This window comes from Lagopus muta, chromosome 1, assembly GCF_023343835.1.
Source record: "Lagopus muta isolate bLagMut1 chromosome 1, bLagMut1 primary, whole genome shotgun sequence".
In the NCBI taxonomy this organism is placed as follows: domain Eukaryota; kingdom Metazoa; phylum Chordata; class Aves; order Galliformes; family Phasianidae; genus Lagopus; species Lagopus muta.
This window is the reverse complement of record NC_064433.1, coordinates 11,695,538-11,719,515: the sequence shown is the minus strand read 5'-3', so window position 1 is coordinate 11,719,515 and position 23,978 is coordinate 11,695,538. Positions and strand designations below refer to the sequence as shown.

At 39.2% G+C, this 23,978-nt stretch overlaps 1 protein-coding gene across 8 annotated transcripts in view; it reads right to left on the bottom strand.

Moving 5' to 3' along the window:
• The window catches only part of MAGI2 (membrane associated guanylate kinase, WW and PDZ domain containing 2), a 719,944-nt gene that overhangs the window by 378,037 nt on the left and 317,929 nt on the right, over nucleotides 1-23,978 (bottom strand). Inside the window, exon 1 of one of the 8 annotated variants that reach the window (XM_048953467.1) lies at nucleotides 14,245-14,618. The exons of the other annotated variants lie outside the window; for them this stretch is intronic. The gene's annotated coding sequence lies outside the window, so the exon portion shown is untranslated. Of the gene's footprint in view, nucleotides 1-14,244; nucleotides 14,619-23,978 lie in introns of those variants that run through there. 8 annotated transcript variants of the gene reach the window in all.

Here is a 23,978-nt window from a genome sequence, read left to right as displayed (position 1 = left end):
ACTAACCACTACACTCCTCCATTGTAATTTCTAAATTAACTGAGTTAATCTTTGGGGATTGTTGTGATTTCAGCTTGTTTAGAAAAACCTGTCAACAGCAGGAACAATTTCCACTTGTTTCTCCAGTTGCTTATTGACCTTTATGCAGTCTGCTTTCACAATAACATTTTCCTTGCAGATCTGAATTTTGGGCTAACACTACCATCAGTTTAATGGAAAAAGTAATAATATCCTTCCTTTAGCAATTACACAGCTTCCCACTATGTTAATTCCTTTGTTATTTTCTAAACAAATGCACAACATTTTTCTTCATTATTTTTCTATTTACCACAAACTGTGTCAAAAGTCCTAACACTTTCCTTGGTGTTATTTGCTACTTTTTCATTGCCGTTAATTTTGAACTGATGCTCACGAACACTAAGTGTACAATCCTTGTATATCTTGTCATTTTTGTCAAATTCCTTTACTGTGACTGGCATGAACCAAAATTTGCAACTAATTCATTGCTGTGCCATCAATGCTGTGAACATTAACACACAGAATCCCCTTAACACTGACCTTTGCCAGTGTAAGAGAGCTCAGTTGGCACTGGAGGATGTGATCTGCTACTGGAAGAATGACTCCTGTGCAGGGCTGGGCACAGCCAGTTTGACATCACTGGGGCAGAAGTGCAAGACTCTTGGATAAGTCAAAATGCTGGCCTGCTGCACATTAAACTAAATGGGCTGAAAAGCATGAAAAGCTCCTCTTGGTTTGATATGTGTGTGAATAGGATGAACGCTTTTTGATTTACATTTCTAATGACAGATAAATAAATCTTCCAGATGTTTACCAAAATGCTATCTTTGCACAGCAGCCTAATCACTTTTTTTTTCATATATTATCGCATAAAACTACCAAAAAAGAAACCCTCATTAAGAGTTTGTCGGTCAGTGTGGTACAGTTTACATCCTTCATTCAGAACTCCATAGGTCTTACAACAGAGCTCTTGCCGAAAAAGGAATGAGTGTTTCAGGAGGCTAAACACAAACACAAACCAAATGTGGAATGAATGGATTCTTACTTTGATTGTCTTTAGCGCTGTGGCCATAAAAGCTTGGTGGCAGCTTTTATGTATAAATTCCAAATCATTCCCCTCTTATCAAAGGCTAGAGCACCCAGTCTTCCATATGTAGCCATTGCTTGCTTCTTTTGTACCTGGTTTTAGTGTGCTCTCTCTTCCATCACTCTCCTCTTGTCACTTCAAAAGCAGCATCTCAAAGCATTTGGGAATGTGTCTCTTTCTAAAGTGTCATCTCAGAGCTGAGAGACACTTGTGAATATAGCTAAAAGTTACCACTTCACTACCAAGTTGTCTCTAATTTTTCTGCAGGCAATGCTGTCTGTAAACTGACATGTGGCTTGAATTCTCCTTGACAGAAGGGTCTAGAGACGTAACAGCCCAGAGCCACAGTAGCTCTTAGTAGCCAGTTTTCCTATTTTAAAGAACTAGGTGAAACAAAAGCTACATGTACATGTCGTGGTTCTTTATGTTACACAATTTATGACTGAAAATGCAGTTTCAAGAACAATCAAAGTTTATTTGCAACAGAATTATGTTAGTACAGTGTCTGAACTGTATTTGTTTTCTGCCTGTCTGGATCTTACATGGATGAGTCATGTGTTGTGAAACATGCTATTGCAGTCACTCTCCCTCCTTTAGAAGGAAGGGAGAAAGGAAGGAAGGAAGGGAGGGAGGGAGGGAGGGAGGGAGGGAGGGAGGGAGGGAGGAAGGAAGGAAGGAAGGAAGGAAGGAAGGAAGGAAGGAAGGAAGGAAGGAAGGAAGGAAGGAAGGAAGGAAGGAAGGAAGGAAGGAAGGAAGGAAGGAAGGAAGGAAGGAAGGAAGGAAGGAAGGAAGGAAGGAAGGAAGGAAGGAAGGAAGGAAGGAAGGAAGGAAGGGAGGGAGGGAGGGAGGGAGGGAGGGAGGGAGGGAGGGAGGGAGGGAGGGAGGGAGGGAGGGAGGAAGGGAGGAAGGGAGGAAGGGAGGAAGGGAGGAAGGCGGGAAGGCGGGAAGGCGGGAAGGCGGGAAGGCGGGAAGGCAGGAAGGCAGGAAGGCAGGAAGGCAGGAAGGAAGGAAGGAAGGAAGGAAGGAAGGAAGGAAGGAAGGAAGAAAATTCCTTATTTGTTCCCTGTCTTATTAGCTCCAGGAGGTGAACAAAGAATGATTATTAGTATGATAAAATGGGTGCTATATAAATGAAAATCCCTTCTTTAGTTCTGCTTTCCAGAAATGAAATATTCCAGTCTCATGAAATATGTATTTTAGTTGTCGACCACTGACTATCGAGATCCCTACAACAAAATACCATAGAAGGACTGGACTGTATTAATTTTATAAGAAAAGCCTTTAATGAAAGTCTAGATCAACTGAGGTCACGGGAAGATTAATTTAAGATAATGCTGAAATGTGGAAGCATGAAAATGAAAAGATGTAATGTGATCAAAGGGTTGTGACATAGCTGCTTTTAAGTTAAAATCATGTGCGATTTTAATGAATAACACAGCAAACATCACAGTTAGAGGGGCTAATCTTAACGAAATGTCATTTATCCAGTATTTGGCGTACATGCAATTTCACCATCAAGCAATTTTTTGAGGATAATAACCTCCGTGTCTTGTGTGGTACATGCCTGCATTCAAGCACCAAGGAAAATGCTTCTTTGTATTACCAAATTGGGTTTGTTTGACACAGACTAGGTGTGCACTTGAGCTATCAAAGTAAAACAAACATACTGTGAAAATAATTGCTCAACTAAATTTACTTTTTAAACATAGATTAGACAGGACTGTCCCCTGTATTGACTGACACACCTAAAAATTACCCGTTATTTATTATATTGTAACTACGACTTTAAAACAAATAATAAGGAAAAGAATTCAGTAGAGAGAAAACATGATCACAATGCAGCCAGACAAGTGGAAGAGTATAAGGAAGCAAATCTTACTGTTGGGTGAGAGATTATTCTGCAGAGCGTCTTTATTCAGGTCAGTGAAGGTGATATGTGCTGCTAATTGTTGAACAGAGCACAGCACTGAGATCAATGAAATAATTGACAACAGATGAGAACATAGTTAGTGCTCCATCTATTTAGCAAAACTGTTATGCTTATGCAAGGGATTATATGATACACTTGTCTATGAATGAAGGAAGGCTGAAATTAATGGTCCAGAAGTGTCTTCCAGCTCTACACTTCAGTAGAATGGTACAGTTATTTTAATTAAAAAGAAGTGTAATCTTTTACACAGTGTTAAGATTCTGATCATTTCAGTGTGTGGTTATTTTGTTTCTAATTAACAGGAGGTTATCAAACCATTTAATTTGTTGTCCCTTATACGCAGCACGTTTTCAGGTTTGGCCCTTATACAAAAAAGGAGCAGAGAACTATAATTTTGCATATAAAGTTTTTAGTGCCTGTCTTTCCATTACGGATTAATTTGTTTTCTTCATACTATATGGTTTATACGATCCTAGAATAATCTGCTGCTAAGAATCCTCAATTTCTGAAACAACTGAAATAATTTATATAGCAACAGAACATGATAAACGTGGGTCTGCAGATTTCCCTTGGAGGCAGACACTGAAGTTCTCCTTAGAAATGTGTACAAATGGCGCTGATCAAGACCTGTGGGACATACTGTATTATAGATAATAAATAATAAGGTATTAGACATCGTAAAGAGGGGGAAAAAAAGGATGATCTTAGAGAGACTAACAAAAAGGGAGAAAAAATTCATTATAAGCAGTGCATGGTATTATTGCTCCAGAGTCTTCCTTGTTGCTATCCTAAACATTCACTTAAATATACATTCTGCCACTGACTCCACACTGACCACCATCTGCACCTCTCCTTGCCAAAGCCAACAATCTACTCATTATTGACTGCTACTGCATGTCTAACTGTGAGAACTGAGAAAAAATGGTAGCACTGTTACAGAGATGACTTGCTCTGAGTGTTTTAAATACGCATTTACATGTTTTGGGAAACACTACTGAGCACTGAATTTTAAAGTAAGATGAAAGGGTGAGTTTTATCTAAAGTAAGTTTTCTACAGTGTGACAGACGGCTGGAAACAGAATGATTTAACTTAATTTAGTATAATTGCAAGAGGAAGACGGTGCTTAATTCTAATTGCCCAGATGAAAGTAAGTGCCAGCACTGTGTCAGAGAAGTTTACAGTGCCAGTAATGTAGAATGAATTCATCCCACTGCCCAGAACCACGGGGTGAACCTGCTCTGTTTCTCTGCTAGGACAGAACCACTTATTTTGAGTGAGTAATAACAGATTCACAGCACTGTGCATGAGATCAGAACCTGGCTTGTAATAAAGCCTCAGCCTTCAGGAGTGAAGACATTCCTTCTTCAGCGACTTTAAGATAAAATTTTAAAGCTTTTTTCCAGCAGCTTGCATTCAGGTTGAGTTTCAAAGAACGTGAATGACAAAGTGTTAGAAGGTGACTTTCTGTCAAAAAAGTGCACTACTATCTCTTACTTTCATATAATAATATGCCATGAAGCAGCAGGGATAAGAGAGGGTTTCTCTCACACCATTCGTTCTCCATCCCTTCTCACAAGCAAGAATGGAGGTGAAAGCCACAAAGACCGTGTCTCCCACTTTCACCCTCCCAAAAGAATCAGCACTGGATCCAAACTCTCCTCCCTCAACAGTCCATGGTTCATGAGGATTGGGAAAACCTATACAAACCCATTTGTAACAGCAATTGCCCTGGCACAGGCCCCTCCCAAAAGAACTTTCTGGGAAAGGGAAAATCTCAGCAGTAAGATATGAACATTTGAGAGGCAATAGCATAAACACAGCCCACAAGCAGCAGGGCCTGGGGCTGAAGGGAAGGACCCCACTACCCTGAAAGCTGATCCTGCTTGGGTAGGGGACTTCAGCTGTGGTTTAAAACTCCATGTGCAGTTCAAAGCAAACCATCCAGACCATATATATTTTTTTTTCCTTATGAAGACATTTATGTCCCTACATCTGAGCTCCCATAAGGCAAAACTATTTATTTCTGTGAAGGTAGCATGGTGGTACTTGAGCGTCAGCCTTCTGGCAGTTGAATGAAACAGTAACCATAAAGAAGACAGCAACTCTTCTCAGTGTCAAGACTTCACAAGATATGAAACTGCTATTGTCATTTCTCTGAAGAATAAAACAGAACAGCTTCATGATAATTGTTTTATTTCCATGGAGAAGTGAAGGAAAATCTGTAATTCTTTACCATGACAGTTTGAGGATGCGCAAGAGAATTCCTGTTTCTGCTTTCACTTGTTTTCATTTCTCCTTCTCAGTTCTCATAACTTTATTTGTTGTTGTTGTTTTTCCTCATTTCTCCATAAACCCTTGTGTTTTTTTCCTTCCTGGAGCTTTACTACAGACTCTGTGCTTCATCTTCTTCTCTGCCCCCCACTCAGCGTGTTTAATGTGCACTGTCCCACTGCTCCCCCTGATGCAGCAGTTTGTGGTCACAACCCTGTGCAGACCATGGTCAATGCTATTTCAGCACGGAGGATTAAAGTCAATGCTCCAGTACAGCCACTGCATAGAGGGTCAGCAATTTTAAGGAAAAACAGGAACTGTCCAATTTTAGAGACATCTCTATTACACAAAAAGACAAAACGAACACTTGTTCATTAATATCTGCCTATTTACCAATATCCACTCAAATCCACAAAGGTGGGAGAACCCTAGCCAGATGTGCAAATAGTGAAACCAAAAGTGTATGTACACTGGTAAGAACAACTGATATTTGAAAGGCACGTCTGCAAAAGTGAGGATAAATATTCCTGGAATGGAGAAGAGATGACTTGCAGGAGCCCTTCTATAATTCCAGCAGAGGATGCACACTCTGTATCAAACACATCAGTATATATTGTTTTAGAATAAGTTCCCTAAAAGGGATTCTTTTGATACCTTTCTTTTTCCTTCTTTTTTTTTTTTTTTTCTTTGATTACAGTATTTGGCATTTGCTGGGCATGATTCACATGTACAAAATTGTGTTTATCATAAATGAAGCAAATTTTCAGATTTCTGTGCTGAAGTAGCCAAAATTAGAAAGTTTTAAAGTATTTGTAGTGACGACAGGCAAACCTGGTGTGCTTGAATATACAATGCTCATCAGCAAGGCAGCAGTAAGTTCAGGTGAAGGCAAACCAATTTTACCCCATGTCTGGCTCACTATGTACTGAGGTGCAGAGGTCTAGTTACATACATATCAGTGAGTATGTACTATAAAACCAGTGATGGAAAACTGACACTTCTTCTGCATTATGTAACCACATAACCATCACACTTTAAATAAAAAATGTCACATCCCTTGAAACACATCACAGTATCTTGGCACCTCATGGAAAAATTGGAAGATAAAAGGGAAATATTACACTATATCGCCTTGGATCTTCTACTTTTCTCATAGCATCCACTACTGGCAATGCTGGGTCAAATACTCAGTTGTTCCTCCAGTTGTTCCCCTGCCCTCCTCAAGCTGAGGAAGTAAATTTCCTATCAAGCATTTAAGATACTTTGACAATAATTCTTGTTGTTCAGCTGCAGCCTGGGCTGGTTGATCACATATTATCATAGTGGATAGCTTGCATGTACTAAGCTTTACATGTAGAATTGATTTAACAAACACACAAACACTGTATGGTAGGAGTGAGTGCAAGAAATCATCTTCCACCTTCATGAGCTGCCATGCCTGAACGGGTTGTTTTGGAGCACTGATGCTGATAGTTGCATTCACTCCCACCCACACTCCCTTGGTGTGAGCAGTGACAAACTGAGAACCTTCATAAAAGCATGGTCAGTCCCATGAGAGAGTGTTGGGGGCACGTGGGACCTTCCTACTCAAATGGAAGTGGGAAAATGAAATGACTGGGAGAAGAATGTTCAGGTGTTGGTTGCTCTGCTCTGTGCCTCTGCCCAGGATGGTCTGCACTTATCTTCTGGAAATACACAGCAACAAGAATTTCTCTTGGCTTTTAGAGCACCTTTGGTGAAACACTGTTATGCTGTGAACTGCTGCAGCTCTTGCCAAGAGTCTTGACAAAGGAAGAACAGTAGCATCAAGTACTGTAATGCTGAACTAGCAGATTATACCAAAGCAGCTAAATTTTCTGGTGCTCTTTCTTCTTGTATTTATTTCTTGCCTGTGTGTTATCACAGCTATGCCATACAGAATTTTCTCTGGACCATTCTTCTAAACACAACAAGACAGCATATATTCTTTATCCTAACAGACAGTGCATGAAGTGCCCACTATATCTCACTTCCTCTGAGTAATTCCAGGAGAGGACAGGGTGAGATAAGGCAGACTACATTTTTCTAGGCAGAAAGTGGTGAATCTCATAGAAGGCAATGCTCAAGTCAAGAAGGGCACAAAAGCAGGCTCTACAGCAGCTATAACACCCAGCTTTTGTTTCCTTTTTTGCTACTGAGTCATTCTGGGAACTGGGTCCACCTGCTTAAAAACAAATTTGCATACAAATTCAAGAGTAATTAAGGAAGCTTCTTAGGAAGGACTGTGAGATTCTGACTAAGGGACTTAGTCATCTCTGTGTAAAAATGATCATGGACTTCCTCTGTCTCAGGCTCACAAGTTGTAAAGCATACATGAACCACTACAAATCTCTATGAGCTTTTAGTAAAAATAACTACCCAGATACAAAATGCTCTTTGTGGAAGTGAACTGCCAGCACTGGGAATGTGACTCCTTCATGTATCAGCTGCAACATATTTTTACACAGGTTCTTCTATATAAGGGGCTTACTACTGTAAATTAACACTACCATTATTTTGTTGGTTCAAAAGTGGCAGAAAACGTACTTCTCCAGTTTAGTTTTGAATCCTCATCAGAGCGTCTATTTCACAAAGTAATAGGCAGTAACTTCCATGGACAGGAAGCACAATTACAGAGTGCACAAACTCCCCATGGCTCAAGGTTGTAAAGGATAATACACTGCACCTGCTGAATCTGCAGAAGAAAAAAAACACAGTACAGAGCATTCTATGGCCACTCTCTCCCTTTTTCGGAAGGACTTTCCGGGACGCAGGTGTTCTGGGATGATGACAGATAGCAGCTGGTTTGAGACCGGCATTCAGTAGTTGTGATGACACAAGGGAGGTGATGGGAATGGACTCTTTCCACAGTTATTCTACGTTCTAAAACAGCAATGCAAAGGAGAGCTAGGAAAGTTGTGCTATACCCCATCCTTTTGTGCATCACAGTCCTTCTACTTCTAGGATAGAATCCAGCCACCCAATAAAGTGTTTCTGGGTGCAGGAACTTGAAAGCAAATGATGCAGTGATGCTCACATTAGTGCAAACTCCTAACTTCTATTCCTCATCAGCTCTTTCTCTCATACATTCTGAACAAGAAAATGCAAGAAGACACATGTCCTTGACTTTCACGTGGTCTGGGAAGGCTTTGAAGATGGAGGCATGTGCACCCCAGTCACCGTCACTGAATGATTATGAACCGATCAGCTTTCTTTATTCACCCTTCTGTATACCTCCCCAGACATCCTAGACTTTCCAAGTACTCCAGAAAGCTGGTGCCATATTTTATCTTTGCTATTAGACACACTTGGTCCCAACCCCATGATAGGGAACCTTAATTAGTGAGAAAAGCACTGTTCCTCACTCCTCCTTAGGCTAACTGCTAGATTAAAGCACTCGTGAAGTAAAAAATGATCCAGTGTCAGACTGAATAGTATGATGGAGTGCTACCAAGTCACCCTTTGTAGTTTCTATCATGCTGGAACTGGCTGTAAAAAATCCTTGGAAGAAAGTGAACTCCGCCCTACAGGTCTTGTACCTGTAGGCTCAGCTTGCCTGCATTTCACTATGACCACTATCATCTTCAGGACTGATCACCACTTCTGCCAGCACAGCTCACAAGGGTGGGTGCAATCACACCAACAACTTTGGCCAGCCTTGTTATTGCTCAGATGACTGAAGCCAGAACCTTGGGTGCAGTGTCAGAGGGTGAGCAGGCGCAGCACAGGATGTGCCCTCCCGTTGGTGCAGGTTTCTCAGAAGATGGCCAGCTGCATCACCAAGGCCAGAGTGAAGTTATACATATCCAATCACTATGCTCCAATCAATACAGATCCCAACAATTCCTAAATCTTTAATAACTTTCAGCAATCTTTACTTTCTATTATCCATGATGGGCTTTTACAACTTATGTTGTCTCTGTCATCAAAAAAATGTTCCAGCTGCAATAATGTTTCACACTTTACACCATGGCAATTCATTTATTTTACTAGAAAGGAAAGGATAACTGAGAAGGAGAGCTTTTATTGTGATGTGCTCTCTACTGCAATGCTTCCCACACCCATGCTCACTTATATTCTAATCACTTCTGGGTTATGAGCATGTCTGTCAATGGGAGTTGTCATGGCTGTAAAGTCTTAACTCCTAATGCCTTCAGATTAAAAAATATTTCCTAGGACATTTTTTTTTAATTATTTTTTGAAGGTGGTTCATGTTTTTATAAGGCCCAACACTCTGAGGAGTTTAGAGGATCAGTGGCCATCCACTGTCAATTCTATTTGCTTGTTTTCGTTATTTGGAAGGCTCAAAAATATATTGAAACTGAGATCCTCTGCAGGATCGGCTTTCTTTTCTCTACTAGTGGTCTCTACTGTAAAGGGAAACTTGGCACTGGATTCATCCAAGGCAGAACTAAGCTCTAAACCCTAACAATCACGCTCTACTTTAGGACCATTCATGTGATGATATATGCATTCAGGATACAGATTCAGATGATCACAATATTCTGAGAAAGCCAGCTCTCATTACTGCCATTGGCAGTTTTAACCATAGGAATATTGACGAAGTTCTTTACCGCAGATATGACTAATACTGGGGTGAACAATCATTTCCTTTTTGTAGCAGGGAGACTGGTGAATGTAGAATATTGAGTTTCATAGGCATCTGGGTAAGCTTTTCAGGACAATCTCCTTCCACACATTAATCTGTGAGTTCACTCAAACCAGAAAAAGGGCACGGAGCAGAAGGTATCTCACTGTCCTGGAGCATGGAGCTGGGGCAGGAGGGGAGAGTCACAGACGGTTGACAAGGTCAAATCAAAACAGATTTACACAAATAAGTAAGTTTGTGAGTGGTAAGGCAAACAGAAGGAGGAAGCAAAGAGATCAGGATGGTGATAGGGAAAAGATGGAGAGAGCAGGTTAAAAATATCCTGCATTCTTCCAGATTAGAGTGATTTTCTGTCTTCAGCTGAATAAGTCAACCTGACCTTCCATGCTCAGAGAAAGAGCAAACCCACTCAGACCAGTTTTAAGTGAACACTACTGCTGTGCTTCATTTTTTACAAGACAACGGGCAGTCACTAATACTTGCACATGCTCTATATATCAACACCAAAGGCTACCACAAAAATCATCTTCTCGGATAATATAGCTACGAGAAGAATTTTAAAAATATCAGTCCACAACAGTGACAAGAGATAGATCTGCCTCTGAAATATTTATCTGGTGCCAGAAGTAGAGAAGATGCATGGGTCTGGAACACGCTCATAAATGTGGAAACAATGACAGGTGAGTAGTTGAGAAACCCTTATTAAAAGAAGAAGAAAAAAAAGATATTAGGAATTCTGTTGACCATACTGTTTTATCGTGTCTACAGGCGACCATCAGCTGTGTTATAGTGATGCTATTTACAACAAACTTTATGTAAACTGGCCACATTAGGGCAACTGGGAACACTACATGGCTTCTAATGGTCTTGGGCTTATTTTGCAGTGAGAGCATGACAGTTTCTGTACAGGAACTTGCTGCTGAAATGGGAAATAGGTGGGCTGCTTGCTGAGTCTGTCAGCTGGAACACTGACAATCGCTACTTGGACTGCTTCAATGTAAATACAATTTTCTCAAACTTCAGTACTCTGGGGCTGATTCTCCTTTTGTGATATTACACATTAATCTACTTCATTCTTGTTATTTTCAAGTTACACAACAACAAGAAGAAAAAACATAGGATATCTCTGCACAGCTTGTAGAAACTGATGGTGAGAAATTTCAAAAGCATCACCATTTTATTTCTGCCTTTCTTTTCCTTTCCCCCTTTATTGAAGTTCAGTCTGTCAGTGCTTCATCCAGGGAATACACAGATTTGCAAGCAAGGTCTCGGGGCAGTTTTCATTTTGTAATGAGAATATATGTACAAAGCCTGGTTTCTTTCATTAAAACAGACACTCACTGTTAAAAGTCCACTTTAGACAATGTTTTAAATAATAATCATATAATTAATAGATAACACTACTAGTTGAGTGTGTGTGTTTCATTTGGATTACATTTGGTCGTCTCCTGTCATTTAGAAACTTTTTTGCCTTTGGTGAACCTTCAATCCAGCTTCTCTAAACTGTACAGCAAATCACGAAATCCAACCTGCTTCTGTTCAGCATGAGATGTCCATGGTGTCTGATTATGTACATGCACATCTGGAAATCAGCCTAACTTGGTTTAGCTTCTGCATTCTCTTGTTTTATAAATATGGTCACTGTGAATTAGACATCTGGAATCTTCCAGTCAGTCAAACCATTTCATCTCCATTTATCTGGAATATCTCTCATTGACATTTTCGCTTGTCTGATGGTTTGCAAGATACTTGTTTTCTTTTCCACATTCCCACAGTGCAACTGTGTCACTTTCCATGAAGCAAACTGTTTACTACTGTCAAAAGATCTATCTTTACAAAAGCAATAATGGAATCTGCAGCAGTGTTAAAGTTCCATTTTTGCTCCTCTCCAGCATCAGTGGAATTTTCTACTGTAACTCCAAGCATTTATGGCTACAAAAATTAATCTAAGAAGATTGGAACAAGTCTGGAAAGTAACATTTTGGGGTTTTATGAATATTCCACACAATATGCTCTGTAAGTACCAACTAAAATGTAATACTTCTTGCAATGAGTAAATGGCAAGATATTCATAGCATTTGATTTCTAGAAGGAAGCTTTGAAAATTCTTCTCTTGCTGAAAAGAGAAACTATTTCCTTAAATCAGAGAGGAAGCACAGATTCACTGCTTTTTCAAAAGCGTCCCTAGGCATTGTTGGAAGTCACAAAAATAGCACTGGCCAGGTTTTCTGGAGAGGATCCACACTACTCACAACTTCTCGCAGCCATCCTTCTGTCTCGTGCCTGCCCTACTTTTGCTCTTTGGAGCCACCTCACCTCACGTTAAAGAAGCGGCGCTCAGCAGAGCTGCCTCCACTGCCACCCCATGAATTACAGGGCACGGATCTCCTCCTCGCTCCCCTGCCTTCAGCTCACCATGCACAGAAGGAGGCATCTCCCACCCCCTGCTTTCCTCAGCTGGAAGTTCTGCTGAGGCCACCGAGGCAGAGCTGCGCAGCTCAATGCGAGGCGCTCCCCAGAAGCACACTTGTAGTAGTACAATTAAAGTGGTGCCTCTCCCCCTCCCTCTCCTGCTCCGTCTCGTAGTATCTGACTGTGAACTTCTCCCCTGGATAAACAGGCACTGCACTGACAGGTGCACTGCTGCCTGTTAAAGAATCTATTCTCACACCCTTTTTCAGGATTTTCAGTTTTACCTCTCAGTTGCCCTCACTACTTGGTGCTTTTTTCTACCCATATCATGGGTGACACGTTATCTAAGACACATTTTCCAACCCATTTACCTAATTTCAGCAACACAGGCAGAAACTGCTTTATTAGTGGTATGTATACAACTCATCTGCAACAAACGTGGTTCTTTTCTGCTTTATTTTAGGTACAACAACCACAGTCCCTCGGCTCTTCAAACAGAGACTTTAAAGCGAGCAAAGCAAAACAAGGCAGTCAGACATTATCAGGGAGAACGGTGATTAGAACAAACAACAGTACAGAGGAAAAATGCATGGCTATTCAGAAACCATCTTTTGGAAACTGAAGAAGAGATATGGAGCCATTTTTCACTAGGTTCACCAGAAAAATGTCAGCACACAGATGCTACTGTACTGTCAGATTGCATCTTAATTTGGCCAAAGGGGACCCAGGCAGTCACCCCTCACAGACAAATTTTAAAGGCCCATTACAAATCTGATTTATTGGTTGCTAAGAATCTGCCTGCTATGGTCTGCAGATTTTGCATGACATGGAGCTGAAATCCAGCTACAGATAAATGTACGCTTCTCTGTATGACTTAAATCCATCTGAATTCAATATTTCTCGGACATCGGCCAAGCCTCCCCCCTGTTTGCCCACCCCTTTTCTTCCTAATACCTTAAGGCAGTTTACTTCAAAATGAAGCAGAGCATTAACCTGTGCAAAATTGCTAATTTGTACATAACTCCCTTCCTGCCATTAAAGAAAAAACAAAGATGAAGGAAAAAAGGAAATGCCTTTTGTTCTAAAAAGGCAGGGAAAAATGCTCAAGAACAAAAGAAATGCATCTGCCCAGCAAGAGAAATGAGACATTGCTGGGCTTTCTTTTAGCTATTAAGGCATGCTGGTAGTAACAACAACCCTGCAAATGTAAGTATGACACTGAAATATCCAAGTCTTTCACCTTTTTCAAAAATTCTGTTGACTTTTTTTTCAAATTAAAAAAAAAGTCACATTTCTTGCTTTCGGTGAGAAGCGAAAGAGCACAAGAGTGAAATACATTCGGAATTGCTGAAGAAAGACCATTCAAACTTGCTCCACTTGAACTGCCCATTGTTACAATACAGACAATGTACAACAACAATCACAGCTCAACTTGTAACCACACCAACATCACTGGAAATCCAAAGTCACTGTCTCTTTCTGTTCCCATAAACATCATCAAAGCCTTCATTTGCCATTTCCTTGGCAAAAACCGAACAGCAACCAAACAGTCCTCTGACAATTTGTGAAAGAAACATGCAATCCCTCTGAAGGCATGGTGTTTCGTACAGGAACTATTCTAAACAAAGACAACATCAAAAGCGACCCAAGAACCACGCAAGGCAAGTCCGACTCAGCCCAAGTTTGCACTGAACATCTGGCTGGGCACGGCACCGCCTCTGATTCTGATTTTGTTTTGTGGGATTAAAGCCCATTTAATCACTTTAACCGACCCTGTCTCAGGTCCCAGCTACACTGCTTTATAAACCAAGAGAGAGAGAAAAAAAAAAGAAAAAAAAAAAAAAGAAAAAAAAAAAAGAAAAGAAAAAGCAAGGAAGAGAGGCAGAGCGTTATCCCACCTTTCCATGGCTCTCAGCCCGTCTGTCTTCGCATGATCTGCAAACCACCTGTACCGATCCAGCCCATTCTGCAAGCAGAAAATACCTTCCCGGTAAGATGTAGTCTCAGCTGTGCTTTGATTTTTCGGCACGAATGTCTCGAATCTTCTGCTTAAACCAGACACACACCAAACTGCAGCCGAGCTCTTTTGTTTTGCCTCTCCAGGGCTGAGGCAGCGGCTCTCCCGGCGCTGCCTCTCCTGTCCCCACCCCCGGCGGCCGCCCGGCTTCGCGCGGACCCCAACCTTACAGCCTTACAGCCTTACAGCCCTACAGCCTTACAGCCCTGCAGCCCTACAGCCCCCGCCGAGCCCAGCCCCATCGCTCGCCGCTGCTTCCCAGCGCAGGGGGCATTTTAGGTGGCGGTCAGGTGATCCCGCCGTTAAAAACAGAAAGGATGCTCGGGGATGGTGCGCAGGGATCTGTGGTGGTTTTCAAACTGGCCATTTACATTACAAAGCAGGGGGAAAAATACAGCTCTGAGAGATCGCTAGGCATTCTTCTGCTTTCCAGTTCTCTTTCAGCAGCACACAAAAGCAGGCACGGTGGAAAGATACGTAATTAAACTTCTCACTGGAAATAGTTAGAAGTAAGGGGTTACCCTTAAGTAAGGGGCTATCCCTAGATAAGGGGTTATTCCTTGTACCTAATTGTATTTCATATTGGAAAACAGATGCTATGCTGCCTCTGTAAGTCCCTTTCAGCTTCCTCCCGACTGTATTTTTCTTTCAAAGCAATATTTAAATATTTATGCTGAAGCCATATTTAACATCTGAACAGCAAACGATCCATATCCAACTGAAAACAATTATTATCTCTATATATGTTCATAGAATCATAAAATCATTAAGGTTGGAAAGACCAATAAAATAATCTAGTCCAACCAACACCCCACGCCTGTGACTGCTCTAGACCGCATCTGTCAGTGTCACAACCATTCTTTCCTGAACACCTGCAAGGATGGTTACTTCACCACCTCCTGGACAGCCTATTCCAATGTCATACCACTCTTTCTGAGAAAAAAACATTTCCTAATACCCAAACTGAACCTCCTCTGGCACAATGTAAGGCCATCTCTTGCCCCATCACTGCTACCTCTGAGAAGAGGCCAACCCCCACCTCACTACAACAGCCTTTCAGGCAGTTGTAGAAAGTGATAAGGTCTCCCCTGAGTCTCCTCTTCTACAGACTGAATTATCCCAGTATTATTACGCTGTAATTTCAAATATCTTTGACAGAAGGCCTATTATATGTAAACCTGGCTTTATGAAGACTGGCTAATCTAATGACACCATTCCCTCGCTTTCCATGATTAAAGCTACCATACTACGCATGGTTTGGAGCTCAAACTCTGAAAGAGAGAATGAATGAAACTGCAGTCCCAGATTCTATGTGAGTCCCAGTTATTACCAACCTTTCAAAAATAGCAATTATTTTCACAAAAGTTAACAATGTAAAAGTTTAATTGTAAATAATAAGTTTTGAGCAAATCTTGTAAGAAACAAAGACTATAAATCTTGATAGAATAATTTTTACCTCCAATTATCACTAAGAATTAAGGTTTAATGAGACTAGAGTGTCACCCAGATCCACCAATCAGTGGATCTGAGCACAGTGAGGTGGTGGGTGGTGAGTCTCAGCAGTCATGACAGTGACAGTGAGACACCTTTGCTGGTGCAGATTTTTATGAGCGTGGCATGCAGGCAAAATGCATAACAAATGGTAGTGACTATGTTGAAAAATAGTGTTTTGTAGCTGAGAATATTTGCTCTATCAAAGAGTATTCTCTGTTGTAGTTTCCATGGAAATAAATAGGAGGCATTACTTTCAGAGCAACCCACATATCTTCTTTGCACTTACTGTAAAATGTTAGGAAACAGGAAATATTTGCAAAACTGAGCAGACAGTGTAAAGCAGGTATTCATATTTCATCAGTCTGAAATACTTGAAATGTATAGATGTATCACTATTCCAAAGCAAATTTAAGCCTGGCCTCCTAAGATTCTTAGAGTCTCAAGTTAAAGCCAGAAAGCCTACTCATCCATCCATCATCCAGCACAGGCTCTTCCAATACTTCCCAATGCTTCCAGTAATATCATAAATGACCATTTACCCTTCTCATATTAACTGCACATCCGCTCACAGACCACAATTCAGTTTCTACGACACAATACGCAGAACTCATATTTCCACCCTTCCCTTTCCATGTAATCATTTTTTATGATACAAGTATGATACAAGGTACACAAATGGGAAACTTTTTAACATTGTTTATATATATATATATATATATATATACACATATATATATATATATATACATACATATACATATATATACATATATATACATAAAGCTCTGGAGTTTAGCTTGTGCTAGATTTTGTTAGATTAAATGCTGAAAAAAAATTAGGAACTTAACCTGCTAAGGTAAGTACGTCCTTGTAGAAGTAGTCCCTTCCTCTGTAACACTCAAACACCTTTTCAACAAACACAAAAATAAGGCCATTGGTACCATATGAAGACAAAGCAACTAGGCAGTTCCAAATCAAATATCTCATTTTCTAGTTCTAAGTAGTATTCTGCAAATTTTGGGGACTCTGCAGAGAAAAGATTTTTCACTTCACCCTCCTGAAATAGCAGTAGTGAAATAAGTGTAATTATTTGCTAGAATGGATCAAATAGAATATACTCAACTGAAAAAAAATCATCTGATAAGGCTCATACAAAGTATTTCTTACCCACATTTCTTTGGAACTCATAACAGAATTGCATGCAAGTTAGCGTTTTCTATCTCAGAAATTAGCAGCAATCTCTTATTGGGTATAAAGTCAATGTAATACATATATTGAGGAAATAAACAGGCTTCAAGTGTCACTGCTGAAAAGACAAATACTCACTCACAGTAGTGATAATACCATGTAAATCATGGGGCTGCAAGACAGTATTTCCAGCCTAATGTGAACAAGAACTAGCATGCAGTTGAGTCACAATGTGCCCAGGGATCCTGTTGAACTAAGTGAGTTTCTTGAAGAGCAGGAGTATCACATCTTATGTATGCGTGTGATGGCATCCAAAAACATTCAGTTTAGCAAAGCAGAACATACTATATATTTTCAACAATGAAATGCTGTAATCATTTGTCTAATGCTCAATTTAGTTTATGAAAATACAAAGAGAGTCATTTAATTTCTAAGAAATAAAATAATGATTTTAGACTTCCTATTAACCCTCTTGTAATCTCTAAGCTGATATGCAACATGAAAAGAACAAGAATTTCTGATGTATGTGTTGATGCAGCGATAACTACAAGACTAATCCGCTGGAAGAGATGGGAAGATTATCTTCCATCTAAGAGGTATATTTATACATACACAGATATATAGGTATATATGCATAGAAGTAAATATAATTAGTCAAAATTGTGGAATAAATATGGATGAAAATCTGTCTCAAACATGGAGACAATAATTATGTTTTGGAAATAGCATGCAGAAATACTTCTCACAATAAAAATGTACAAACTGATATTTTACTCCTCAAGAAGTAAATACTATATTTTTTTATCACTGAGTCTATCTCTGGTAATCCCCTGAGAGGAATTTGAAAGTTTCCTGACAAAATCAGTGGTTTTAAATTATACTGTTTTAAAAATTAGAGCTTTAATTTGAACAACAACAAATACTAATCAAATTATTGAGGCATGACGAAAATAAATTAATGGTCTACTTTATTATAGAAATACTCTCAGTATTCGCAATGTTGATTTTAAAACAGTAAACAAATGCATATATCAACATTAAAAAGCAAAAAACAAAAAACAAAAAAACAAAATCCATTTTATTTGTAATATAATATCGTAATATAAATCCTTAAGTCCAGATTTATTAAAAAAAAAAAAAAGCCATAGAACTAGGCTGTGCTGTTTCACAATTAATTTACATGCAAGTAAAAGAGGTGCATGCTTAAAACAGAACTGTATCCAGTCAATAGGAAAAGGGATGTAAGTTTATGAAGACTTTGAACTTTGTGCAGCAAGCAAGCATGAATGCTTTTCTTTTCTTTTATGTTTCAGAAATAGAATTTTCAAGTCCATGTTTCAAAAGTATTGTAAAAGGAGACAAAACTCAACTTCTGAGACTTTATATCAATATTATTTATAAGTAAAAATATCTAAATGCATACGTTATGCACATAATATACACAATTGAGGAAACGATTACAAAATTAGCACTGACTGTGTTCTAAGTGACTTATCCCACCAGAAATACCAGAAAAAATAATCATGACAGTTAACAATTTTGAAATCAATTAAGTTTGTTTTTTGGGTGTACCTACAGTCCTTTGTGTTCGGAGGAGAAACGTTGCCAAGAGGAAAGAGAAACAAAGAAGGTTGAGGTATAGACATTGTCCTATTCCAGTGACATAAATAGGCCATTTGACATGTGTAGGCTGTGACCTATGCTAGAGACAGCAATTAATGCAGACCTCTCTGTGGAATGAATTTGTCATTATCTCTGACTTCTAAAAACGACATAAACAAGCAAGACATGATGAGCAAGGTTAATACCAGTATCCCTTGGATCTCCTGCGTTGTCTTGTCAAATTATGGGAAGGCACAGTATAAGAGCATGGGTACCTTCTCTTCTTCAAAGATCAGATGAAAAATTATTGACAAAAAAAAAAAAATTGAAGAATAAGGATAAACAAAATTCTTTAAGTTGAGGTGGTAGTACATTAGCCATCTTGGTAGGACATTCATGCTGTTTTTAATTTGGAATCAATAAAAGAATCACACCACTTCTAAAGAAACTTTAAGGAGGGAAGATTTAGGTTAGATGTTAGGGGGAAGTTCTTTACTAGGAGAGTGGTTAGGCCCTGGAACGGGCTGCCCAGGGAGGTTGTGGATGCCCCGTCCTTGGACGTGTTTAAGGCCAGGTTGGACGGGGTCCTGGGCAACCTGATCTGAATGTGTATGTTTGGTGGCCCTGCTAGGCAGGGGGGTTGGAACTACATGATCCTTGGGGTCCCTTCCAACCCGGGTGATTCTGTGATTCTGTGATTCTGTGATTCATGAGCAAAATGGAAATCAAGCAGAAGGACACCATTCAACGCTGATGTCAACAGTAGATCATTCTTCTTGTTTCAGAAGTCAGTGCTAAAGGAAAGCTTTTAAGAGTACAAAAACAAGAGTTTGGACTATGTATACCCACTTAAAAGTCTCAGAGCTAATATCCTAATAGTCTAGAACCTAGAGCTCAGGTACACATTGAAGGCATACTCAAGATACAAAGGCTTTATCACAGAATCATAGAATCATAGAATCATTGCCCTTGACTTTGGCATATATACACATGTGTACGTGTGTGCATATGTATGCTAATGATCATTAGTCAGAATAATTCCTATCCATATAAAGCAGTAACAAAACAAACAAACAAAATAATAGAACTACAGTTTAATACTGCTAAATAACAAGAAGAAAGACTTGTACACAATTTATTTCTGCATCTAAGATGTCTGCAGTGCTGTAGGTGTCTATGCATGTGCATCACATTCCATTCGTGAAAAGGCAGTCATTCCATTACATAAATTTTGCACATAGGCCTCATCAATTTGTAGAGGGCTCAGGGAATGTTACCTCTAACATTTACAAAAATTCTTACCTTTTCATTTGCCAACCAATTGTGAGACACGTTTCAGAAAGACCAAATACCATAATCTAATTGATAAGCACCACAATGTCAATAACTTAAATAGAAACAGGTGGATAGCAAAGTAAAAAACTTGAAAGTGTTTTATGTGTTTTTCTTCGGATAACTCTACCATTTCTCTCTCTCTAAGACTGTATAATGCATGTACAGGCCCATGACGAGAAGAAGAAGATAATTATAGTCCTCTCCAGACAGTGTTTTCATTAAGTGTGCTATTTTGGATAAGTAAGTTTTTAATTGGTTTCCTGTGCCTCTAAAGAGGAAGGCCTATGGTAGCACAGAAGTGAGGATTTGCAACTCTACTGCTTCCCCCTGTTGGAATTCAATAAAGTTTAATTGGATTACAGTGGGGGTATCCACAAGATGTCAATTACTGGTATATTCACAGTGCCGACCTCTTCTTCCAGTGGCATTTGATTGACTCACTCTGCACACTTCCTTTATTATAGGACCTCTTTCCCTTCTTCCCAGAGAATAAGTATTGTATGGAGATGCCAAAGTCTTTATTAAACAGCAGCATAATTACACAACTCATGTGGCATTGCCTACTAAAACCAAAGCTCTACCTGCTCTGAGTTTACAGCATGTGAACTATTTTATTCAAAACTAGTTCTGGAATGTCCTTCTGTATCTGTGACTATGCACATTTGTTGATAATTTCCTTCCAACTCCGAAGTTCACTGCTTAGAGAATGGTACCACATTTGTTATTTTAAATCCTATAGTGACTTATAAGGGACTGTAAGTTTCATTTCTCTTTAGTGAACAAGAATTTTATCATGAAATGGCTGATTTTAACTTTTGAACATCATTGTTCTGGAGAGATATAAGAATTGAAAATTGTTACTTGTTTTCTGTTTTTTCGTTCTTGTTTCTGTTTTTTCCTCCCATGTCATATGAAAAGAGAATATATACATTTTTCCATACTACTGCACTTACATTCTAAAACTTCCAATGTGTGTGACTTACTTGGAGCTCCACAGGTTAGAATTTTAAACTTAAATTCTTATTTTTTTGTTTGTTTGTTTAAATCAATAGCTCTTGACAAAAAGCTATGACGAAATTACTCAAAAGCATAAATACAAATGCATCTATTTGTAAATATGAAGTATAATGGGCACTTGATAAATTAGATACTCTTTTAATTATGTTATTTTTTGCTATAGTTTCATAATTTTACATATATGTAGGAACATTTTTCCTGTTAATAGAAACATTTAAATGTTACTACTAGTAGTATTTAATCAATCTTTTTATGTTGTTTTAAAATATCTTTCGTATACTAAACACATAATGTGAGCACACATAAGTGATAATTTCAGATTTGTGTTTAAATCAGTTATTGGACAGCTGTGTAAAAAACGGTCAGATTTTTTCTGGTACTATTATTAATATTTCTTTCTGGAAAAGTATGCCTACAAGAAGCCTCACGTTCATAAAGCATGTAGTAATATTCCATTTACTCATTAATAGTCAAATACACACACAATGGCACATCTGACACAGGCAGCTGAGTTGGGAATTGAAACCATAATAATTAACAATAGATTTCTTGATCTCACCATGACAAGTAAATGAAACACTCTGCAGTGTGCTTGCCCACTGGAAGAGGGAATTAACTCAGTATGAGCAGCAGAATGGAAGTATATCACTGATTAGATCTAATTCACAAGGAATGCTACAGTGGAAGCTAGTATTAGTAAAACAAACCTTTAGTAAATATTGCACATGAGTATGCAGAAACACACAGATATGCGTTACCAATAAGAACCTTAGTGTAATGGCACAAGATGTACAATCTCAAATCCGATAATTAATTAAATAAATGAAATGAAATGTACCAAAAAAAAAAATGTAACGTTTGTATGATTTGGCTTCCTGTAAACATTTTAATCCATTTTTTTTTCTTTTTTTCTTTTTTCTTTATTTCTTTTTTTTCTTTTTTTTTTTTTTTTTTTTTTTTTTTTTTTTTTTTTTTTTTCTCTTTTTCGGGAATTTTGGTTTTACTTCGTCTCCGGTTTAAACGACTCCCCTCACTCCTCAGCCTGCCCCTCTCCGTTTAGTCCCGGGGTTCATCTCTGTTCAGCACCTTGGAGAGCGGCAGTCCCTGCCGCAGCCTCTCTCTCTTCGGCCGCGAGCAGCCCAGCAGCACAGAGTAAAAAGCACCGCGCACTTTCATTTCACACGGATTATCTTCCTCTGCTGTTCTGTGTGTATGTTATTATTACGCAGTTTATTACTACGTATTTATTATTACCGCTCCATCTTTCCTTTCCTAGTCTTCAAATTGTTTTTTTCTTTTGAAGTGACATTTGCTTTTGCAGCAACTTTCCTACTTCTCAGGAACAGAATGTTCTCCCTTCCCTTCTTCAAACACACTGCAAGACTTGTATTTACTTATTTATTTATTTATTTTTGAGAGGCTGTCTTCTGTGAGAAGAGCTCAGAAACTGCCATGTGTCAGATGAGAGCCAGTTACAAGAGGCTTCAAAAGGCACCCACTACTGGCCAGAGACGAGCCATGAGGGACATCAGTTGTGTTCCAGGAAAGCATGAGGTGCTCTAGACATGGAAAAGTTCCTTGTAGCTCGTGGACACTACACAGAACAGATCTCCATGTGCAGCTATGGAGTAGCCCACTCTGCAGCAGTGGATATGGCCGGAAGTAAGCACAGCCCATGGATATGCCCACAGAAGCAGCCCTGGGCCCGAGCTGCAATTTGTGGAAAGGAGATTGTGGTGGGGCAGGAAGGCTGGGGGAGCTGCTGCCCGTGGGGACAGTGTTGGAGCAGTGTGTGAAGGATGAGTCCAGAGCTATGGACCAATGTTGAGAAGTAGAAGTTTGTGGGAAGCCCACTTGGGATCACTTTAGGAACAATCTCATCACTGAGAGGGAAAACACGCTAAAGCACGGGCAGAGTGGCCATATAAAAGCAGTGGAAATGAAGCATTATAGATGACTATAGCTCTCATTCCCTGTTTCCCTGTAACACCCGGAGGGAGGGATAGGAAGGGAGAATGTAGAAAAGGCTATATGGGGGGGGACAGTATTTTAAGTTGGCTTTTAGTTTCTCACTGCCCTAGCCTGAAAATAATAGGCAATAAATTATATTAATCTCATTATATCAAGTCTTTTTCAGTAATTCATGAGCAATCTCTCTGTCTTCATCTCAACCCTTAAGCCCTATTCTTTTGTATCTTCTTCCCTTCTTCCTTTGAGAAGCAAGGGTGAGAAAGCAATGTGGTGGAGTCTATCTAGACATTAGCGTGAAACCACCACGGAATATGCAGTAGAAGTATTGTATCATGCATTTTAATATTGTTGTTCTAAAATATTTCTGAGTCAGAGGTATGGTATTCTTGTACATTGTGTGCTGTTACTTTATAGTAACTCTGAATCAGAAATTATCATGATTGCAGACATATAAATTTTCACTATAGTCATAATAGTTGCAACTACTAATCTTCTTTCAAGTATTAAACACATTTGAATGATACATGTTCTCCTTAAAGCTTAAAGAGACTAGTCAGAGCTTGAAATTGTAACTAAATATCTGAAGATGCAAGTACTTACAAGGTGAAAATCTGAGCCTGTTCAATGGAATTGTTCACCTGTAAAAAGCCACATGCTATGCCCTGGCAGGATCTGTACCTAAATTATCTCATTAAGGCTCAGAGTTTAAATAACTCTCAGACTGACATAAATCAAGAATGATTCCCAAAAGTCAGTGTAGATTCATTAGTATAACTCACAGCAATTTTTAGGTTGGTTTCTTATGGAAAATAAGGTTTTGTGATGACATTACGAGAGGAAAGTCAGTAAGGAAAGTAAGTAAGGAAGATATGGATATGATTTCTACATCTATATTTATCTGTACATCCTTCTGTCTCCCCTGCTAAGTCTGAAGATGAAAGCCAATTAAAAAATAAATTATAAGCAACTGACAGATGACACAAATGAGTAAGGCAGATAAGAAAGGTT